The following is a 16,577-nucleotide window of genomic DNA, read 5'->3' as shown; positions in this document are numbered from 1 at the left end:
ATCAATTATAGGCGTCCGTAAGGGGCTCTTCTAACCCCTATTTTTAATAAGTATAATTTCTACGCCACTGGAAATTTTTCAAAATTAATGATTTTTTTTTGTATTGCGGTTTATTCTACAGCAAAAAGGCTTTAAATGAAATGCTTGGTTTTTGAGAAAAATGGCTTCTTATGGATTCATTACATGTGAAATGGTTAAGTTTTTCAAACAAAGGAGACGATTTAAACATTTTACTCGACGACTTACGATTACTTCTAAGGACAAATCAGATGGGTGATGCTCCGGCTCATTGGTCTTCAAGTTAGGCAGTGGCTCGGGGAGCGATCCACGATTTTGAAAATGAATCATGCAGGACATGGTACCAGTCCCATACTGCTTGGCCGTCACGATCGCCAGATCTAAATCCCATGAATTATTTCGTTTGGGGATATATTAAAGAGAGGTTAAAGACTTTTGAAAACATAAGAAGAATTGAAAATAATTCTGAAACACTTAAACACAACCCCAATATGATTAGGAGAGCAGTTCAAAGCTTAATTAGGCGATGTGAGAAATTATTAAATTAGATTAAATATTTTATTCTATATTACTTTGTTTGAAAAACTTAACCATTTCACACGTAATGAATCAATTTTTCTCTAAAATCAAGTATTTCATTTAAAAATATTAAGAGACCTTTTTGCTGTACAATATGCCGCAATGTAAAAAAACTTATTCATTTAAAAAAATTTCCATTGGCGTAGAATTATATTAAAAATAGGGGTTATCAGAGCCCCTTACGGGCGCTTATGATTTTCACAATAATTTGTAAAATCGATAGAGCTTTTCATTTGTACATTTAATACTAAATATAAAACAAAATTACTTTCATAGTTTAAGAAAAAATAAAAAAACACCTAAAATGGTTTTTCAAGACTTCACTACTACAAGACTACTTCAAAATGACATTATTTTGACCAGATCTATCGATGGTTAAAGTCCTAATCCTAAAAAATGAATCACCCTGTATATGTATGAACAATAAAACAAAAACAACAAAAAATATTGTTCATACTGACACTAATATAGATAGTTTAGGATAGGAATTTTGGCTCAATGTTTAAATTAATTTTAGAATTTATAAATTAACTTTGAAATAATCATAAACATATGTAATTTAAAAAAAAAATTATTACCTATTTGTAGTGTCCTGAAGATAAATAAAGGTGACGAAACGTCGATAAAGCAAAAAATACTGTGTTTTCTTTGAGTTTTGGCTTTGATTCTCACCATTGACTACCAACAATCGATACCTAAATTATAAATTCAACCAAATGTAAATGTCTTATTTAGTTTGTATTTTACAATGTATTTCCTTGTGGATCAGCCGAATATCCTACTAAAAGAAATTAACTGTTGCTTTAATAATATACACTTTTCTAACGTTTTTTCATTCTCGTGGTAGTATAAATGTGACACGCCTCCACAGGAATCAAAATACGTTTCCTTATGTTAATTAAGAAAGTAGTTGTAACAAGTGCATAACATTGTATTAGTAAATAGTCCTTGGGAATTCTTTCTCACGTATGTCGTGCATATATCTGTATGAATGAATAATTTATCGATTTGAGCCTGCGGTTTTATCCATTTCCATATTCAAACACTGGAAAAAATACCAGAGTAACGACCTTAATTTTTTTCTCTTCTAAGTGATTGATATTTTTTTTATTTCTCTTTAAAATTAAATCAGTATACCTATTTATGAAGATCTTTTATCTAATGATGGTAGATGTGCTTGTACGGATTAGTAGCTAAAGTTTCAGATGAAAAATGGAATATAATGAATAGGTATTGTAAATAAAAATATTGAAGATAAATTCAGTTAAAATTGAATAACAATAAAACTAAAAAACTAAAATAGTTATAACACCTAAGTTTAGTTCTTGTTAGAAAAGTTTATTTATATGCTAACAAAGGCGTTGAAAATGTTTCTTAACTGAAAAACTTTCTGAAAAATATTTAAATGATTATTAAGAAATAATGAAGATAAAAAATATGTGTTATATACTTATATAAAAGTTGGTCCAAATGAAAGAAGTGATACAACCAAAAAGTAAATTTAACTTATAAGATGGATATCATGGATCATCAAGAGACAAACAAAAATATTTTTCTCGAAAGCCGATCGCTTTTTAAGGAATCAGTTCATTTTGATCCAAAGCAATCTTAAGGTATGTAACATTCGTTACTAGGCACCCTGTATATAACTTTACTCTTGAGATATTAATGCATTTATTATAGTTCCTATACGTACCAAGAAAGTTAATAGTTCTAAATTATTATGCGATAGTAATTATATATTGGTCAAAAATTTAAGATTAATATTATAATGAATTCACTTTACGAAAAAATTTGGATTGATGGAATGTATAAGCTTTATAAGTCTTCAGGACATTAAAACTTTGAACATGATGCAAAGAATATACTGCTCTTACTTTTGTGTATAAATCTGCCTACACCAATTGTTTTAAAATAAAAAGAAAGAAATCATTGTTTAAAATGAATTGAATTGTGGAAATTAAATCATTACAGCCTTTGATTTTGTTGTTTTAATTTTGTCATCCAACGATTTCAATCTACTATTTTTATTTGTACAAAAAGTCTTTATTTATGCCTTCAATATATAATCAAAAGTATATATAGCGTAACAACATTTTGTTTTATCAGTTCAATAAAAATGAATTTTTATTTTATCCAATGGTATTCTTCTTTTTTAATGCGCAAACAGTTGAAGTAGGCCGATTTGCAGAAATTGAAATTATGACATATCTTTATTTTAAACAACTTTTTTATATTTTTCATGCTGTTAAAACTAAGAAGTCTACTTTTCCATCATTTTCAGAGCTTTTCTTTTGTGAACATTCTGTATTTATATGTATGTATCGAAAAAGTTTGCGAGAAACCGATTTTCTATATAGGTATATTTTAGAGTTTAGAAAATCAGAATTTTGATGTTTTGGTTTATAACTATAATAGCTACAACAAATATTTTTCTGAATTGTTGATATATTATCCTGTACACTTTTTATGTATAACTCTAATAATTTTCGACTTACAGATCAAATTCGTTAATTTTTTTTAATGGAAACTGTAATTGACCGTCACCTCGTTAAAAAGAGGTTATTCTATGTTTTTCAAAGGTACTTGTAGCCTATTATTTTTTTTTAAATTAACAAAAATTGATGAAGCTGGCAATGACTAAAAACAAATGCACTACCAAACAGAATATTGTTACGCCTTTCTATATTCAGGGTGGCCCAATTAAAACAGTACACCTGAAATATTATCTATGCAACAGATTTTTCCGGAAAACCCCGAAACAGTCGATTTTGCTTTCAAGGGGGACATCTTTTGATCATAGATGTGACATCATACCCCTAAACGGGGTGACAACCCCTTCAAGAACCTTAAACAGCACGGGGGGTTAAATTACACTTCATTTTAAAGATACGAGTATTTCAATTCTCTTTAAAAACATGCTGAAATTTTTTTGTTCAGCCTAAAAATTAATGTAAAATAACTGTTGGAAATGTCGGTTAAATAAATCGAAAAAAAGATTTGACATAATAATAAAATAACTCACCGGATAATGAAACTGAAAAATCGACCTGTTTCGGGGTTTTCTGGAAAAACCTGTTGAAATGAAAATATTTCAGGTGGACTGTTTTAATTGGGCCACCCTGTATAACTGGCTATAGTGGATGGGATACAGAATCTTTTTACTTTCTGATGTAAATGACAAACTGTTTATTTTTGGGAACCCCACATCGTCTTATTTTTAACTAGACCGATTACCATTTAAAAGGAATGTACCTACTTTCTAGTTTATTAAAGCTAAAATATCCAAAATTTTGAATTTTTGACTGCAATGAAAATATCGAAAATCTGTTTTGACTTGATTTCTCTCAAAAAAGTAGCCAAGATTGTGAAAAACGTAACTTTTAACAAAATTTAATAAACGATGTACTCTCCTAACATGCTATAGAAAATGGAATGTACTGTACAGGGTGGTCCAATTTTTAATAAGGGTGATGAGAAAGTTATTTTAATCAAAATGTTTCATACGAATGTAGGTCGTAGTTCGTTTCGTTTTCGAAATAAATGAGGTTGAAATTGTAAAAATTTTTTTTCTGAAATAGGATGTTTGACACAGATTGATGAAACTTCTGTCACTAATTTATTTAAGTTGAAGTAAAATCTAGCTGTTGACTTAAAAGTATTTTAACCAGTGGCCAAGGTACGAAAGATTACATTCTCGAGGAGCCTCGGAATAGGTGTTTTGTAAATTCGATTAGTCCTTTTTGTACCAATGAAATTCCTGAGAAAAAAATTGTAACTGGAAAATATTGGAAAATAACACATTTCTACGCTAATGATTAGCCACATTATGTTGTATTTAAAACTGTATTTGTAACAAAAAATTTCCATAAACTGTTTTTGTGGAACGAATACTTTTAGATTTATTTTCAATTTATTTAACTGGACCACCCTGTATATCCAAAATTAAAATTTTTCATGGCAATCTCGTCTCAAAAACAAGCAAAATATTCAGGACATTTTTCTGTAAAATTAAAAATAAAAATGGTTTCTCTATTGTACAATCCAAACGTAAACATACTGTACAAACTGTACAATCTACTATATTAATAAAAAAGAAACATATCTAGAACACGATACAAATTTCTACAAAGCTTAAATCCATCTGTGTCGCCCGATGACGTTAGTATTATTAGCGAAACGCGTACCGCGACAGTGACATCGGCTTGTCGCTTTATGAACAAATTATTTCGATTTCCCAATCCACCTTCAAAAGAACACCAAGTGTGTTTGGCGGAATAACTTTGATCGTCTTAGTTACAACGCGCCGACCCATTACAGAGTCAGGTAAAAACCTGAGCGTTATGTAATCTTAAAAAAAAAAACAATGGATAATTATATTTTGCAATATTTTTAAGCGACTCGAGCCATTACAAGCTCTGGCCACATCCTACTTGAAAGTTTATATTAAAAAAATGATCAGTTGAAATGCCCAGACAATGGTGAATATCAATGGGATCTTAACAATGAAAGGCGGGTACCATCATTGGTTTTATTAGCATAAATATATGTTATGTTGTCCGCTTCAGTTTGCCGGTGACATTTCGAGGGTGCGCCCTTAATATTAAACTTGTAAGTTCGATCAAACAAAATGATTTGAATTTTTTTGTACTCTTCCGACCTGCGATGGGCGCATTACAATTTAAGGACGTGTGAATAATGCATAATAAATTTTTAATCAATCATCGGTACCATAATGGGTTTTTAAATTAATATATCAGTGTCACCGGTCGGTAGGCAAACGTTCTAAATATGTGACACTCATTATGATGAACATGTCTTGTTGTGTCGCTTCTTTGTAAAAAGCCTACGTGTGGGTTTCTGGATTGTATTCTATGAGATGTCTTAAAAACTATGCCGCATTTGAAGTGAGAATGACAGATACTGGGGAAATACACAGTTAAATTTTATGCTGAACCAGAACTCAGTGTATTTACACTCATGAGTGTAATATAAGCATGTATCCTAAAGTGGTTCAAAATAAAGCAAGTTTTATTTTTCCTTCGATTATAAAATCTTCCATTCTTAGACCCTTATAAGTCACCTTCGTATTTATTAAGGTATCAGGCAATTTTTTTTTTATTAAGAAATGACACTCATCAAATTAAATATAGGTAGATATTCTGTTAAAATGATATTCAAAGGCAACTATCCATCCTTTGGTGTGAAATCTACTTCATTTTATTCACATGAGTGTTACCACTCACTAAAATATTTTTTCAGATACTTTGATATTTTTCAGTCAGTTATGTCTAAGCAGAAAGTCTGAATTGAAAAAGCATACTGGATACACTAAACGGATTTCGATTATCTTAAGAGAAATAAAGTAACTAGAATTAGGTAAAACTAAACAGAATTTGGTGTTGAATGTCATACAGAAAATATATTTTTTCGAAAACTGTTATCAAAAGTCGACATTTTCGTTAAATTTTCAGTTGACAAAGTGAGTCTTTTTTGTCACCTAGCTGCAAAATACTTTTATGTCCCAGAACGCCAAAGTCTTTTTCGTTCTAGACCATAAAACAAATGTCAAAACAAATTGTCATTTTTTCGAAACATATATGATTTTATTAATTAAATAATATAACATTTCAATCATTTTATTTTGTATATAATCTTATGTATATGTCTCCGCTACCGTACCAGAACGCCACTCCCCATGTCGTTTAATGGTGGTAATACTGGCCCCTGCGTCGGCTAACAGAATGGGGGAGAACGTCTAAAGCAGTGCCCTCTATAAGTTTCCGGATGAGGCAAATTGAGATAAGTCGCTATTTCTTTTGGCACATTCCTTTATTTGTTGACGCCAACCACGTGGTTTTTCCCTGACATATTTCACAAAAAATCTTCGACTTGTATTAACTGCCGAACATAAAGCTCAGTGTTTGCGGTATATCTTCATTTGATCTGGACTTCAAATGATAAAACATCTCGGAGTATGAGTTTTAGAATCAGGAATTCTTCAATATCATCGATCGTTATCTGTAGTAGCTCATCTCTTCTCAAAGGTCTACAAATACCAATTATTAAAATGACGACATGAAAAGTTGTTCAAAATTAGTTAAATATATCAATTTATATGTATTAATTTGAATTACCTTTTCCAGCAGAAATCTATTATCATGCGCTTTTTGTAAAAATCTCTCAATTTCCTCTTTCGTTAGTTTTCTGGACTTTTTCGGACGGTATCCAACTGATTGGCTTTTCAAATATGGGATTTGTTTTGGAAATTTTCTGATATTTACATTTTTTGGCATTAAGTTTACTTTTTAACATGGAATAAATGACCATAACGTCGACGATTTTTTGGGGATTAATTGTGAAACAGCACGATGTGCCGCTTTCAATACTTCCCCTGGTAAATGCTCGTCTTCAGTTTCCGAACTCATTTTGAATTAATGTGATTATGTCAGCGTTTGGATAACCAAATTGCAATGTTCACAAGAAGCAACACCAGAAATTCTTCAAATTAGTTAATGTTTGAAGCATATCTCACTGGTCTTTCAGTATGTTATTAGCTATAAAATTCTTCAATTTCGACCCAATTTGATTGACCTTCTATCTCTTAAGATAACAGATTTTTATGNTGCAAATGTTACATACAAATTTGTAAATAAATCAAATCTCATACGAGCATTTTTACCCGTCTTTGGTATATTTCTTGCGAGCATATTCGAATTGCATACAGGCGCATGTCATGGCCTTGTTTTTTTACTTTAGCTTGTAGTTTTTTCATTTTCTTGCTGGATAACAACTTATTATACCAGACGTACTAAATAAATCTCCATGTCTCCATTAGAAAGTGGCTCTTTAGGGACACGTAAAATTTGTGAAAAGTAAAGGAATAATAATCAAAATAAAACTTACATGAAATAATAAAAGAAAAACACCCTTGGCAAAAATTTGGACAAATTACGCCTTCGGTAACAAAAACAAAGTTAATTATTTCCAATTTTGCTCACGACGATATACGACTTTTTACAAGCTTCTATTTAACTTGCTTTGTTAGTATGAGTCAAATCTTGCAACTGAATTTGTTGAAGTTGAGATTTACATAGAAAGTCCAGTGAATATTGATTTTTCTGTTATTAAAATGTACTGAAACAAAAGTTTAAATTGTTATTGATAGAAATAACAAGGTACTGCAGAAGGTGTTTTAGAATAACCCCATCCTGATCTAGACAAAGGATATTCTTTTAGCTAAATATTCTTTATAAAGGAAACATTTTATGACACTGGAAGGTACATTAAAAAAAAGATCTAATGATTTATATGACCTAAATGCAAAGACAAATTGAGCGAAGAGGTATTATTTTCATTTAATTACGGAAAATACACATGCAACTTGTGCAAACTAAGTCAGTATCTTATATGTAAAGATATTTTCAGTTTCTCAAACATAAGTATTTTGTGTATTCTATAGATTTTGTTTCATACAGAGCTAGTGCTTTTTAATAGGTGGCACAAATTACAAAGTAGTTGTACTATATTTGGCAGAAAATTTCCTTTCCTTTTTCGTTTATACAAATAATTTGATAAAATTCAGTGTTTGGTCATAAAATACATTAGGAATGGTTAGATCTAGAAAAAAAGCTGTGTTTTAACTATATAAAAAACTAATATACTTAAGCTAAAACGAAAATAATAAGTAAATTTGAATAAAAATTCATAAAATGTGTTTTAACTAGGTATATAAAAAACTAATAAAAGCTAAAACGAAAGTAATAAGTAAATTTGAATAAAAATTCATAAAATTGCTATTGCCGTTGATTTCGACTTTGTTTTCCGTCACTTAATCATATGAAGTATCAATATGGTGTCCTTAAAAATAAAAAAGTTAACTATAGAACCTCAAATACAGTGAGCCATAGAGAAAATGACCGCTGTAATCAGATGTAAATGTTTCATTAAATTATCCTTATAAAAAAATTGAGTTAAATGGTAAATAAAAAAATTCGTTCTCCAGTTTTTTCATTATGTTTTAAGAATTACATCAAGTTCGAGTTTTGCAAGAGTTTCTGCAAAACACTGCCCAATTTTTCTGAAATGTTTTGTACATTTCAATATTGTGTTTTCCACAAAATAATATCTACAAATCCAAAAATAAAAGAAAAATTACTAAAAAATGTTGTTGCAAATCCTGTTGCAACTAGTTTTCCGCCATATAGGTAAACTTTTCATTTTTTTTGGCAAACTATACTTACAGTTACGTAATTTTACATAATTATCCGTTATACCGCCTATATGTGACCACGCCGCTCGTTACATTACTATTTTTATTACTAGAAAGCTCTCTTACTGACGTTATGATAATTTGTTAATTTTATAATGTGAGCTAAGCAGCTAATATATATTCCTCCTGCTCGTTACATTATGATTTTTATTGGTAAAAAGCTCTCCTATTGGCATAAATATGATTTAAATAACTTAACGAGTGTTAATAACAATAAATAGCGCCCAAAAGTCATTTAAAAGCGATAGTTTAATTCTAATCATAATATCAGTTACCTGTTTTCTAGAGTAATTAATAAGATTTGTTTATTAAGTTGACTACCTTCAGATATTTCTGGGTATTTAAGTCAAGAAAGGATGAAACAGTAATATAAATTCAAATTTTCTGTATATTTATAAGCATGATTCACATTGAATTGAGACTAGTGAATGGTAAATAGTTGTAGTAAATCGTAAAAATTTAAATTTAACAATAATTGACTCAATAAATTATTCTAGAACTAGGTCAAAATATTGTCTCTCCCTCTATTATATGTCTCAATAAATTGGTTGATTTATTCAGAAAAGGCTACCAACTTTAGAATAAAAAATTAATTATGGTAATAGCAAACCACGAACTAATATAATTTTAGGTATAGCTTATAATAGAGTAATAGCAACAAGATATGTAGGTACAGGTATGAGTTACATTCTAAAATGTAATTACAATTGGCACTACTGGATAGATATTAAAAGCCACTAAAGTCCCCAAAATTGAGGAGTGAATTACAATTACTTTATTCAATATTGATTAATTTATTAGGAAAAAAATGTGAATATTAAACGGATTTGAAATAGAAAGAGCTTTAAAAGTAGAATACAAGTATATTTAATTTTTGATTAATATTTTTATTACGTGACTAGTTAATTATTNTAAATTATTTTAATGATAAAATTATATTATATAAAAAATGTTCGATATAACCTCAGTTTTGTTGTATATAAAAATTTACTCTTCGTAAAAAGTTTAAGTGGAGTCGTGCAAAATTTTTAGAACTGTTTACTGACTGTGGCATTTATAATTCTCCTGTATAGTTGTTTTGCATTATTCACTGGAGAAGATACACTTTTGACTTAAAGTATCCCACCAAAAATAATCCCAGGGTGTTAAGTCTGGCGTTTTCACTGGCCATTTCTTTGGGAGATTTTGTTCTTTTCCGATCCGCCACCTGGATATTGCACATGTTAATGTCATCAACAGGAAACCTGAAATGAGGAGGCGCAGCGTTACGCATGAACCACATGTTATGGCGAAGTAACAACGATCTTCTAATAACTATGGCAAGGTTTGATTAAAGGGCTATAATAAAATTACCAATGAGTCCATCCCAGATATTAATTTTGATTTCGTGTTGAAAACAGGTTATTTTAACTTAAAAGTACGAGGATTTTTATCAGGGTAGTAAACATGTTCATTGTGGGGATTAGTTATGGGATATTTTGCAAGGGCTTCATCAGCAAATAAAATGTGATGCTGCAATTAATTTGCGAATTTGTTCATTTCACATAATCAACAGAAAATGATACGTATGTTAGGATCTGTGGGTAGAAGATCTTGAACTATCAGGATCTGCTAGATCATTTTCTGGTCATCTAGTATTCATTTTAGGGTCCTTAATCCTATCCAAAAGTGTTGTTCTTCCAACTTTGCATTTTTTTTGTCCGGCGACGCCCTAGATCTTCATTTTTACATTGAAAACTATAATCTTCACGAACGCGTCTCTCAATATTTGCAAAGGTTTGATAGCTGGGCACCGGGCGATTAGGATATCTTTTTGAGTAAACGCTTTGGCGACAATTGCCTTCACACATTCATAAACCAGAAGCATATGTACGTATTTATGATAAGTGTATCTTACCATATTACATACCCCCCCCCAAGAATTGACAGGTCCAGTGACATTTAAAAGTCAATTTGAAATCACAAACAAATAGTACTTCAGTACCTACTAGCAATTTATTGAGTATTGTAGTATGTGGGACAAGATACGTAATTTATTATTTTTTCAATTAAGTGACTAGCCGGACAGTAAGCGTTGAATCACGGGTGTTATAGGATAATAATGTCCTCGGTGGAAGTATATCGTTCGTGCGAGAAATTCTCGGGAAGTGCACTATTGATTTCGGCCCATTATCCTTATAACACCCTAGACATATTAATTACTATTTTGTTTTTAACATTTTAGACTTGCGCTGGCCTCACTGATATTTGGTACTAGCCAAAGTACCTCCTTCTTCTTTTGTTTGCCTATCGATCGTGTCGATTCCCTGTGTTATGTATATTTTTTTTTTATATATAATAATAATTCTAGTTAGAGGTTAAACCTAGGCCTTTGAAATTTCGATTCCGCCATTTGGAAGAGTGATGCTCTCGATATCTCTAAAATATCGCATCCCAGCCTGTACCGATGGAACAATGCGCTCTGTATAAAACATTCAAAAGAATGTGTCAGAAGGAATGACAACAATTACATTATGTTAATAAGTGGATGACGCTGCAAACCTTTTGTCCTTCTCCGGACTAGCGATTTTAAGTACAGTGAAAAAGGATGGCATTTCGATCTATTCCCGATAAGCTAACGAAAAGGAATCAGAGAAGGCGGTGTTGACTGTGGCAATTGTTATAGAAAGTCTGTCTTTGATGGACGATCTTTATGATAAATAGTCTCGGAATTTGTTTTTATAGCCTACTGTGATCTTGCATTTAAATGAGAAGAAAACGGTAAATGGTTTCATCGGCTGTTTTCTTCGATGTTCCTTCGTAATTTATTGCTTATTGTTGATGATTTCTCACAGATCCTGGAAATATCTCAGACGCGGTTTCTTCATCAGATTCGTTTCGACATGCATAATTTTATAACGTAGTATCTACTGAACTATTAATTAAACTTACTGATATTTATCAAAGAAAAACTGACCATTAAATTAAGTTAGTAATAAAATTAGTAGAAAGTTGCAAATGTTACATACAAATTTGTAAATAAATCAAATCTCATACGAGCATTTTTACCCGTCTTTGGTATATTTCTTGCGAGCATATTCGAATTGCATACAGGCGCATGTCATGGCCTTGTTTTTTTACTTTAGCTTGTAGTTTTTTCATTTTCTTGCTGGATAACAACTTATTATACCAGACGTACTAAATAAATCTCCATGTCTCCATTAGAAAGTGGCTCTTTAGGGACACGTAAAATTTGTGAAAAGTAAAGGAATAATAATCAAAATAAAACTTACATGAAATAATAAAAGAAAAACACCCTTGGCAAAAATTTGGACAAATTACGCCTTCGGTAACAAAAACAAAGTTAATTATTTCCAATTTTGCTCACGACGATATACGACTTTTTACAAGCTTCTATTTAACTTGCTTTGTTAGTATGAGTCAAATCTTGCAACTGAATTTGTTGAAGTTGAGATTTACATAGAAAGTCCAGTGAATATTGATTTTTCTGTTATTAAAATGTACTGAAACAAAAGTTTAAATTGTTATTGATAGAAATAACAAGGTACTGCAGAAGGTGTTTTAGAATAACCCCATCCTGATCTAGACAAAGGATATTCTTTTAGCTAAATATTCTTTATAAAGGAAACATTTTATGACACTGGAAGGTACATTAAAAAAAAGATCTAATGATTTATATGACCTAAATGCAAAGACAAATTGAGCGAAGAGGTATTATTTTCATTTAATTACGGAAAATACACATGCAACTTGTGCAAACTAAGTCAGTATCTTATATGTAAAGATATTTTCAGTTTCTCAAACATAAGTATTTTGTGTATTCTATAGATTTTGTTTCATACAGAGCTAGTGCTTTTTAATAGGTGGCACAAATTACAAAGTAGTTGTACTATATTTGGCAGAAAATTTCCTTTCCTTTTTCGTTTATACAAATAATTTGATAAAATTCAGTGTTTGGTCATAAAATACATTAGGAATGGTTAGATCTAGAAAAAAAGCTGTGTTTTAACTATATAAAAAACTAATATACTTAAGCTAAAACGAAAATAATAAGTAAATTTGAATAAAAATTCATAAAATGTGTTTTAACTAGGTATATAAAAAACTAATATAAGCTAAAACGAAAGTAATAAGTAAATTTGAATAAAAATTCATAAAATTGTGATTGCCGTTGATTTCGACTTTGTTTTCCGTCACTTAATCATATGAAGTATCAATATGGTGTCCTTAAAAATAAAAAAGTTAACTATAGAACCTCAAATACAGTGAGCCATAGAGAAAATGACCGCTGTAATCAGATGTAAATGTTTCATTAAATTATCCTTATAAAAAAATTGAGTTAAATGGTAAATAAAAAAATTCGTTCTCCAGTTTTTTCATTATGTTTTAAGAATTACATCAAGTTCGAGTTTTGCAAGAGTTTCTGCAAAACACTGCCCAATTTTTCTGAAATGTTTTGTACATTTCAATATTGTGTTTTCCACAAAATAATATCTACAAATCCAAAAATAAAAGAAAAATTACTAAAAAATGTTGTTGCAAATCCTGTTGCAACTAGTTTTCCGCCATATAGGTAAACTTTTCATTTTTTTTGGCAAACTATACTTACAGTTACGTAATTTTACATAATTATTCGTTATACCGCCTATATGTGACCACGCCGCTCGTTACATTACTATTTTTATTACTAGAAAGCTCTCTTACTGACGTTATGATAATTTGTTAATTTTATAATGTGAGCTAAGCAGCTAATATATATTCCTCCTGCTCGTTACATTATGATTTTTATTGGTAAAAAGCTCTCCTATTGGCATAAATATGATTTAAATAACTTAACGAGTGTTAATAACAATAAATAGCGCCCAAAAGTCATTTAAAAGCGATAGTTTAATTCTAATCATAATATCAGTTACCTGTTTTCTAGAGTAATTAATAAGATTTGTTTATTAAGTTGACTACCTTCAGATATTTCTGGGTATTTAAGTCAAGAAAGGATGAAACAGTAATATAAATTCAAATTTTCTGTATATTTATAAGCATGATTCACATTGAATTGAGACTAGTGAATGGTAAATAGTTGTAGTAAATCGTAAAAATTTAAATTTAACAATTATTGACTCAATAAATTATTCTAGAACTAGGTCAAAATATTGTCTCTCCCTCTATTATATGTCTCAATAAATTGGTTGATTTATTCAGAAAAGGCTACCAACTTTAGAATAAAAAATTAATTATGGTAATAGCAAACCACGAACTAATATAATTTTAGGTATAGCTTATAATAGAGTAAACAACTGCAATAGCAACAACATATGTAGGTACAGGTATGAGTTACATTCTAAAATGTAATTACAATTGGCACTACTGGATAGATATTAAAAGCCACTAAAGTCCCCAAAATTGAGGAGTGAATTACAATTAGTTTATTCAATATTGATTCAAAATTAAACGGATTTGAGATAGAAAGAGCTTTAAAAGTAGAATACAAGTATATTTAATTTTTGATTAATATTTTTATTACATGACTAGTTAATTATTACTTAGAATTAGAATTATTTTCTTTGTTAGAAAGCATTATCCGAATTCGTATCATCATTTTGAATTCTTAGCTGTTAGCCCATACCATAATGTCCAAATTATAGTCAGTACGATATTTATTGAGATAAAATTCCAAGGAGGCAGAAAGAGGCGGAAAATTTCAAGGCACGCCACTACCGTAAATTGTTACAGTAATTCCGATAACAAAACTTTATTGGCTTATTCTATTGTTGGAATTCTATCTAGACAAATATCGTAGGCACTATACTTATATACAGTTGCAATAATCATTAATTATATACCATTGCAATGGTCATATGTCATTGCAATAATCATATATCATTGCAGTGATCATGTCATTGCAATGATCATGTCCTTGCAATAATCATACATCATTGCAATAACCATATATCATTAATATACAGTTGCAATAATCATTAGGTACAAAAACGGAAATTCGTACTTATCATGACAAATTGAAGCGTGCTGTGTTGTGTTCCAAAAATACATTTATTACATTCACAAAATATGTTATAAATATAATTTTTTATAATTTGAACATTATTTCAGGGCGTTTTTTGTTACAAAAAATTTTGTCTAATAAGAGAAATTTATCGAGATAATAAATAAGTAAAGTTTTATCGCAGTTATTTTAATTTAACAAATTCAGTCATTCATTTATTAGTTTTTCAAGTATTTTGTTGTCACAGTTATTCACAAAATCTAACACCTAAATGATAATCTGCTGGTACCAATGCTTATATGACAGGGCTACATTCGATTGAGCCTCATTCAGTATATGCCCCCACAAATTTCCGTTTTCGCGCTCTCGTTGAACCACCCCGGAAAAGTTAATAACATTTGGAATATGTTGTCCATATATACGAGAAACTGCTATTGCATTTTGCCTCAGTTTACCATGAATTAAAAGAATATCCGTTAATTTTGCATTCCTGTATTGAAGTGGCAAAAGCCTAGGGGAGATTCCGAGATACAAGAGTGTAAATTTTTTTTAAATCGAGATTTAAAAAAATGCTTTACCCGATTTGAATAAAATTTTTAAGGTTTATTAAAATAATTATCATACATCAACTTGAACCAATTAGATTTGATCCAGCAAGTCGTTTTTTTTTGAAGAAAAGGATATCACTCTGTAGTTTTTTTGCGGTTTTTATGTAATAATCAGACAAACCCATCAAAAATAGTACATTTGTGTCTCTTGACTCTTTTTAGTGTCTTGCTTCATTTTCGAGAACCTACAAAAGAAACAACTTGCTCGCTGGGTACGCCCCTGAAAATTCTGGATCAAATCTAGTCGGTCCAGTTGGCGTATGCTAGTTTTAATAAACCCTTAAAAATTTCATTCAAATCGGCTAAAGCGTTTTATCAAACTCAATTAAAAAAAAATAATACTCTTGTATCTCGGAAACGAAGCACTTGCGGACCCATGTTCATATGAACTTTTTTACATATGCTGAGTGGAATCTCCTAGGCTTTTGTTACTTCAACTCATCCGGTATAGGTACATGCCATTTTGAATACTTGTGAGGCGGATGTAAACAATAAACCACGATAATAAGAGTGTTATGAAAACCACAGTAATACAGGATAAATAAGCACAAATAAACACATTGCAGACTTCCAGCTACATAGTACTTTTAAATACAGGGTGTTTTTAAATGAAGTAGCAAAAATGGTACCAGTGAATGTAGAGGCAAAAATAAGAAGATTGAAGTAAAAATACTTTATATGAAAGTTACATCCCTGAGGCGATATACCCTCTTAAAGTAGAGGATTGAAATTCACATTTTAATTTTTTTCTTTGACATGGGGAATGCTAGAGACACGAAACTTGATATGATCATCCTACTAATAAAGAAACAACTTTTCAATGTTTTTTAGGTCATTGTCGTAAAATAAAGGAGTGAAACAGTCAACCCCATCGCAATATTTTATTAGAAATTTTTTATATGAAGCAAATTATTTATTTAAAAATATTTATTGGGGAGACTGATTTATTGCGCAACTTTTTTACCATTTTGTAATTTTTCGAAAAAACCGATAGTTTTTTAGTAAAAAAATTAGATGCGTCATCGTTCACTAAAGGGGTAATTGCGAAAAGTAGAAACAAAGTAGGCGGATGTCATAAGAAATAAATTGTTATTTATCA

At 30.2% G+C, this 16,577-nt stretch overlaps 1 protein-coding gene across 2 annotated transcripts in view; it reads left to right on the top strand.

Annotated features, from left to right (window-relative positions):
- Positions 1–16,577, top strand: part of LOC108910269 (protein drumstick) — a 67,268-nt gene that overhangs the window by 14,743 nt on the left and 35,948 nt on the right. The gene's annotated exons all lie outside the window — the stretch shown is intronic.

The sequence above is a fragment of the Anoplophora glabripennis genome, unplaced genomic scaffold (assembly GCF_000390285.2).
Source record: "Anoplophora glabripennis isolate ALB-LARVAE unplaced genomic scaffold, Agla_2.0 scaffold436, whole genome shotgun sequence".
In the NCBI taxonomy this organism is placed as follows: Eukaryota; Metazoa; Arthropoda; class Insecta; order Coleoptera; family Cerambycidae; genus Anoplophora; species Anoplophora glabripennis.
The sequence above is the reverse complement of the archived record's forward strand: the minus strand, read 5'-3'. Positions and strand labels throughout refer to the sequence as shown.